The following is a 7,786-nucleotide window of genomic DNA, read 5'->3' as shown; positions in this document are numbered from 1 at the left end:
AAGAAATAAGTGGAAAATAAGTCTTTTCTTTGAACTCCAGATTTAAAATTCAACCCACAATGGACACTCCATTTATTTTTTCACAACAACTTGAACATGACACATGTATGACTAAATCTTCTCTTTCCCCCAAATCTGCTTCTCTTTCTGTTCCTTGTATTAGGGAACTTTGCGTGTTGCTCCCAATGGTCCAAGCCAGAAACCTGAATCATTCCTGGATTTCCTCCTATGCTGTTATCCTGTATTCAATCCATATTCAAGTTCTAGTAATGTTATATAATATACAGAATCTTTTCATTTAGCTTCTATCTCCATATACATCTATTTATGGAACCACAGGAAGAGGAAAATTCAGTAGCCTTGAGGAAAGGGAAATAAATCTTAAGCACTCTCTTTTTTTTTTTTTTTTTTTTTTTTTAGTAACAGGGATTGAACTCAGGTGCACTCAACCACTGAGTCACATCCCCAGCCCTATTTTGTATTTTATATAGAGACAAGTCACTGAGATACTTAGTGCCTTGCTGCTGACTTTGAACTTGCAATCTTCCTGTCTCAGCCTCCTGAGCCATTGGGATTACAGGCGTGAGCGACCATGCCTGGTCTTAAGCACTCTTTTGAATGACTCCTAACACTAACCTACTCCCCTTCAATGAATTACCCTGTATTTATATCTTTATATGGGCTACTTGGCCTTATAGACCAGGGAGATTGAGTTTGGTAGCTCTTTGGCTCTCCCACAGAAGTAGGAAGAACAGAATTTGGGGGATGAAAAATGAGGAAACGTGTTTTAGACATGTTTAGCAGCATGTGCAAAAACATCTAATATATTAGAAGTTGAAAATATGAATGCCAAGAATTTGATTAAACAGTAACAGTGGAGGTAAACTTTAATGTGGTTGTTAAAAATGAAAGACAAGGGGCTGGGTTGTGGCTCAGTGGTAGAGTGCTTGCCTAGCATGTGTGAGGTATTGGGTTTGGTTCTCAGCATCACATATAAATAAGTAAAAATAACGTTTTATCAACAACTAAAAAAAATATTAAAAAAAATAAAAGATGAGTCAACTCCTGAAAAGGATAGAGGAAAGTGTAAATAGAGTAAAATGAACCAGTATTTATTTCATAAGCATAAGCCATCCTCCCTGCCTAAAGTAACATCCTTGGAGAGGCTGCATACTTACACCAAGATTTTGTCATTTCTCTAGTTTATAAGAAAACAATTTTTTTTTCTTGCCAGGCATAGTGGTGCACGCCTGTAATCCCAGTGGCTGAGGCAAGAGGATCACCAGTTCAAAGCCAGCCTCAGCAATGGTGAGGTACTAAGCAACTCAGTCAGACCCTGTCTCTAAATAAAATACAAAATAGGGCTGGGAGTGTGGCTCAGTAGTCAAGGTCCCCTGAGTTCAATCCCGGTACCCACCCTCACCCCCCGCAAAAAAAAAATCTTGTTCATTTATTTTCATACTTGCACACCATGAAGGCAACCCGCAGGAGCAAAAATATCAATAAAACCCTATGTGAAAATTGGAAGATGACTTTGATGGTCCAGCCTTGCTGGGAATAAGCAGAATTAAATTTCAGTTGAAAAGGTGTAGTTAATCAATGAGGACTCTGCAAGCTTCACTGGCGTCTGTGTACTAGATGTATTTCATAAGAGGGAGGTATTAGAGACTGCTGTATAAGAAAGACATGATGTAACCCGAAACTGAAGAAAATTGTTAGAGTAGCTGCAGAAAACAGCTGGTATCACTTAACTATTTTGAATAGTAACCCCTTACTAGTTATATCGTTGAAATAATTTTTCCCAGTCTGAAAATTCCCTTTTTACTCTGTTGATCGTTTACTTGTTGGGCAGAAGCTTTGTAGTTTGCTGTTGCCTCCCTTGTTAATTTTTTCTTTTGTTGCCTGTGTTTTGGTGTCAAATCCAAGAAATCATTGCCAAGGTCAACATTACAGAAATAGAAACAATAATCCTAAAAATCACATGAAAGTAGCAAAGACCTAAACAGTCAAAGTAATCTTGAAAAAGAAGAAAAGCTGGAGGTAACACATGTCCTGATTATAGATGTATTACTAAGCTACAATAAGTAAACAGTATGGTACTGAAATAAAACCAGACATTTTAACCAATGGAACAGAATAGAGATCCCAGAAATAAAGGCTTATTTTCCTCTAGGAGTTTTATGGCTTCAGGTCTTATGTTGAAACCCTTAATCCATTTGAATGTTTTTTTGTGTTTGAAATAAGTAAAAAACTTCATATTTTTTTGCACGTACATATCCAGTTTTTTCCAACACAATTTATTGAAGAGTCTATCTTTCCCTATTGTACATTGTTAGAACCCTTACTGAGTATCAGTTGCCTTTTTAGATATGAGTTTATTTCTTGGCTCTCTACTCTGTTCTATTGGTCAATCTGTCTTTTTTTGTGGCAGCAATAATGTTGTACTTATTGCAGTTTTGTAACATATTTGAAAGTAGGCGGTGTGTTTCTTCTAGTCTTTCTTCTTTGTTAAGATTACTTTAACTATTCAATTCTTTTGTAGTTTCACAGAAATATTCAGGATAATTGTTTTCTATTTCTATAAAAAATACCACTGTTAATTTGTTAGGGACTGCACTAATTATGTAAAGTGCTTCAGAAAATATGGACATTTTAACAATAAATCTTGACATTCATGGACATGGGACATCTTGCCGTTCATTTGTCTTTTTCATTTTTTTCATCAATGTTTTATACTTTTCTGTGTTTAAATCTTTCAGTTCCTTTGTTAAATTTATTCCAAATTTATTCCCTTTTTGATGTTATTGAAAATGATTGTTTTCTTAATTTCTTTTTTGAATAGTTTGCTTTAATGTATAAAAATAAAAATGCTTTTTATATCCTGATTTTTTTTATTTTTTAAATACATGACATAGTGGAATGCATTATGCTCATTATTACCCATATACAGCACAATTTTAATATATAAAGTATGTTCTCACCAACTTATGCCATTATACATGTACTCTTTTTTTTTGCATTACAATTCTTAATAAACATATATCCTGATTTTATATACAGCAACTTTGCTGAATTTGTTCATTCTAATAGATCTTTTTCTGTTTTTATGAAGTCTCCAGGGTTTTCTAAATATAAGTTCATGTATCTGCAAACAGATATAATTTCACTTCTTCCTTTTCAATTTGGATGCTGTTTATGTATTATTCTCACCTAATTGCTCTGGCTGGACTTCTAATACTATATTGAATTTAAGTGGTATAAATGAACTTTTTATGTTGTTCCTGATCTTAGAGAAACACGTTTTGGTTTTTCACCACTGAGTATAATATAAGCTGCAGGCTTGTCATTTGAGTCCTTTACTATGTTTAGATAAATTCCTTCTATTTTTCATCACTCTCCAGGGGTGTTGAATTGTGTCAAATTCTTTTATTCATCTGTTGAGATGATCATGTGATTTTTATCCTTTGTACTATTGACATGGTGTTTCATATTAATTAACTTTTGTGTGGGTTGATCCATCCTTGCATCCATCCTAGCATTATACATCATTGTATAATGCTAAGGGAAAGAAAAATGTTAAAAACTTCAGGATTTCTGCAGATATTAAGTGCTATGTGGCCATGGTGCATGGTCTCATTTTAATGTGCTGCTGATTTGGATTGTTAGTATTTTGTTGAAGATTTTTGCATTTATGTTCACCAAAGTATTGGCCTCTAGTTGTCTTTTTCTTGTGGTATGCTTGGTTTTGACATCAGGGTAATGCTGGACTCACAAAACTAGTTTGGAAGTATTCCCTCTTCAATTTTTTAGGAAGAGCTTGAAAAAGACTAGTATTAATTCTTCTTTAAAGGCTTGGTAGCATTACTAGTGAAGCTACTTGGTTCTGGGCTTTCCTTATTGGGAGGTTTTGATTACTAATTCAATATCCTTTTCATTATTGATCTGCTCAAATTTTCTATTCCCTCATGATTCAATCTTGGTAAGTTGTATAATTCTAGTAATTTATCCATTTTTCTTGGTTATCAAGTTGTTGATGCATAATTATTTACAATGATCTCTTAATTTCTGTGGCATGTTGCATCATCTGATTTTTTTCATTTCTGATTTTAGCTATTTGAATCCTACAACTTAATAGAAAATGAAACTAATAACCCATTGAAGAAATTGTTAAGGACTTGAATAGTCATTTCTTCAAAGAAGATATACAAATGGCTAAGAGGTATATGAAAAAGGTTCTATCTCACTAATCACCAGGAAATGGAAATCAAAACCTCAATGAGATAACACCTCAAACCTGCTAGGATGGCTATTACAAATAAAATAAAATAAAATCACAAGTGTGAAGATATGGAGAAATATGAACCCTGGTATACTGTTGATGGGAATACAAAATGGTGCAATTTCTCTGGAAAACAGTACAAAAATTCCTCAAAAAATTAAAAATAGAATTACCATAGGATCCAGAAATCTCTTTTCTAGGTATACATGGAAAGGAATTAAAACCTGAGATATCTGCATTCCTGTTATTATGCATTATTCACAGTAATAAAGATATGAAAACAACCTCAATGTCTGTCAGTGGATGAATAGATAAAGAAAATGTGATGTATACATACAATGGAATATTACTCAGCCTTATAAGTGAAGAAAATATTGCCATATGTGACAACAGGTGCCAACCTGAAAGATATTATGTTAAGTGAAATAAGTCAGTCACAGAAGGACATATACTGTATGATTCTACTCATATTACTCATAGATTCATACTCTATGTATTTGACTTATAAAAACAAAGAACATAATGGTGGTTACTTGAGCCTGGGCTGACAGGGGAAGGGGTGTTGCTGTTTAATGGCTATAAAGTTTCAGTTATGCAAAGTGAGTAAGTTCTAGATACCTGCTACGCAACATTGTGCTTATAGCTAGCAACACCATTACCCACTTAAAAATTTAGGAGGGTAGATCTCCTGTTCTACCCTCTACATGACCTTACCACGAAAGAAAGAAAGAAAGAAAGAAAGAAGGAAGGAAGGAAGGAAGGAAGGAAGGAAGGAAGGAAGGAAGGAAGGAAGGAAGGAAGAAAGATTGCTCATTACCAAAATGTTTATTGCAGAAATTTTGGCTAATTTAGAAAAATATAATGAAGGGAGTAGACATTGAAAATAACCTATATTTCTGCCACTCAGAGGTCAACATTCACTGCTATGTTCTTTTGTTTTTTTTCTCTTTTTACACAAATATATTTAAAATATCTGAAGAAATCCTAAAGTTTTTAACATTTTCCCTTCCTTTAGCATTATACAATGATTCTTTTTATGTGATATCCAATATTCCTCCATAATATAAAAAGTGTCCTGAAACAATGCCAAGTCATGAATACATAATTCAAAATCACAGAAGCTTGGGAAACAATTATAACCAATAAATTCTTGGTATTTGATTTCAGTCGCTCTATGGGTCATTGTATGTGTAAGTAATCAAAAATGTTTGTTAAATGAATGTCAGACTTCAATGAAAAACATAATAGACTAGGGGCTGGGGTTGTGGCTCAGTGGTAAAGCACTTGCCCAGTGCATGCAAGGCCCTGGGTTTGATCCTCAGCACCACATAAAAATAACTAACTAACTAAATAAATAAATAAAACAAAGGTCTTGTGTCCAACTAAAATTTAAAAAATAGATATTTTAAAAATAATAATAATAGACTAAATAACATACAAGTTGGTGTCTCCAACTCTAGGTTTGTTCAAATGAAAACTTAAAAGGTAGCAGAAATTGAATTTGACCTAAAGAGAGATAAAAAGCTAAGTTTAAGACACTCCCATGTTGGCACACTCCATCATTTGAAACTTTTATAACATTACTTGGAGATAATGTAAATACTTTGGCTGTCAAGCGTGTTACCACTTGAGCCACACCCCCAGCCCTGGTACAATGTTTATTGGTGTTTTTTTTTTTTTTTTAAATCATGGCTGATACTTCTGATTCATTAATTCATAAAGGGCAAGGACTTTTTTAATGTAACGTTGATCCAGAAAATAGATAATACAACAATGAGAATTTAAAATTCTTGCCCCCACCATAAGTGGCCATAGGTAATGACATTACCCATTCTCATCAACAGTGAATATAGCACACACAGTATGTCTTGTAAAACATTAGTTCAATAATTTTGGAGTGTGTTAGTTTGTTTTTCCTCCTGAGTCAAGTCTCCTCATATGTTAACAGGTAGAAACAATAACTGCACAAGTCTGAAGTGAGGTAAGATATATAAAGCACTTGGCAGGCTGCCTGCCAAGCAAGTGCTTAAAAGCAGAATTTGCTTTCTTTCTTTCTTTTTTTTTTTAACCTCATGCAGTTGAAATTACCGATATCTGGCAACTCTAACTGAAAATAGATGAAACCACAGTCTGCAAATGGTTATTAGAAGAGGAAAGGGTATTTTATACACTGTTACACAAAGACACACATATTATACACACATATACACCCATACATATATTTGTGCATGTGTATATGTGCGTGGATACACATATACATAAAATTACTCACCTAGACTCTTGAGATCCCTAAGAATCATCCTTGCTTTTATCCTCTCTTTCTTTCATTTTTCAATCCTATTTCCTCTCTCTCCAAACACAGCCCCCGTCTAATCCTTACACTTTGTCCATGACCCACTCATCTCTCCAGGCTGAGCCTGCCCCCATTGGTTTTCCCCTGAATTAAGTAACTCAACTGCTTGCTAACTGGTCTGCCTGTTTCCTTTATTCCCTGATCTGTGCACCAAAGTACAGCCACCAGAGTAATCATTCGAAAATATAAATCAGATCAAGTTCCTCTGCTCCAAAAGGAAAAAAAAAATATCTTCATATTTTATTTAGGATAAAAACCAGACTCTTTACTGTGGCCTTCAAGACTCTCACAGTCAGGACCTGTCGACTTTTCTGAGCTCTCACTATTCTAGAAACTTAAAAGACTGCTTTTTCTTCCTGCAACATGCCAAATTCATTAATGCCCTGCTGCTTTTGCATTTGATTTCTCTGCCTGGACTACTTTTCCTAGACCATCTCAAGCCTGTTTCCTTCTCAATATTCAGGTCTCAGCTCAAATGTCACCTTCTTGGGAAGGCATTTCCTTACCATTTATTCAAAATGTTCACCGCTCCTTGGCCATGCTCTGTCTTAAGATCCCGTTTAATTGCATTACAGCATTTATCACTGTGATGAAAGTCTCTGGTTTATTTATTTTTGCAAAAGAGAAATAATTCTCCTCAAGTCATTAATATGATCTTGTTTTTTTCTGAGAGTAAATCTTGGTTCTTTTCCAGATCATCTACCTGCCAGCAAGGATTAATTGCAGTGCGGTTGCCCTGAGAAAGCTTTAGGTGACATTAAGCTTTTGAAATTCAAAGGCCAAGCTTTGATCCTGAGAAAGTATTATCTAAATTCCTGTATCTCCTCATTTAGCTTTTAGATGATCAGGCTTTCTGGAAAATACCATAGAGTTTTAGGTTTAGAAGGGAAGTCCTGACAGAATAGAAAGAAAAGAAACTTCCCTTTCAAGGAGCTGTGGAAAGAAACAGTGAGGGAAAGAAATAACCTCTTTCCCATTTTGTGGCTCCTCACAAGCTTCCCTGGAGCAGACAGCAGCATAGTAACCTTGGGTCCCTGCACAACTGGGCAGTAGGAAGTCTTGAGCTGTAGTTATCCTAATACCCCTTGGCTCCTATGTTGTGAAAACAGAACTTGTACCCTCTGAGGTTCTGGTAGGAGATGATCAAAGGAGAT

This window comes from Marmota marmota, unplaced genomic scaffold (genome assembly GCF_001458135.2).
Source record: "Marmota marmota marmota unplaced genomic scaffold, marMar, whole genome shotgun sequence".
Taxonomy (NCBI): domain Eukaryota; kingdom Metazoa; phylum Chordata; class Mammalia; order Rodentia; family Sciuridae; genus Marmota; species Marmota marmota.
The sequence above is the reverse complement of the archived record's forward strand: the minus strand, read 5'-3'. Positions refer to the sequence as shown.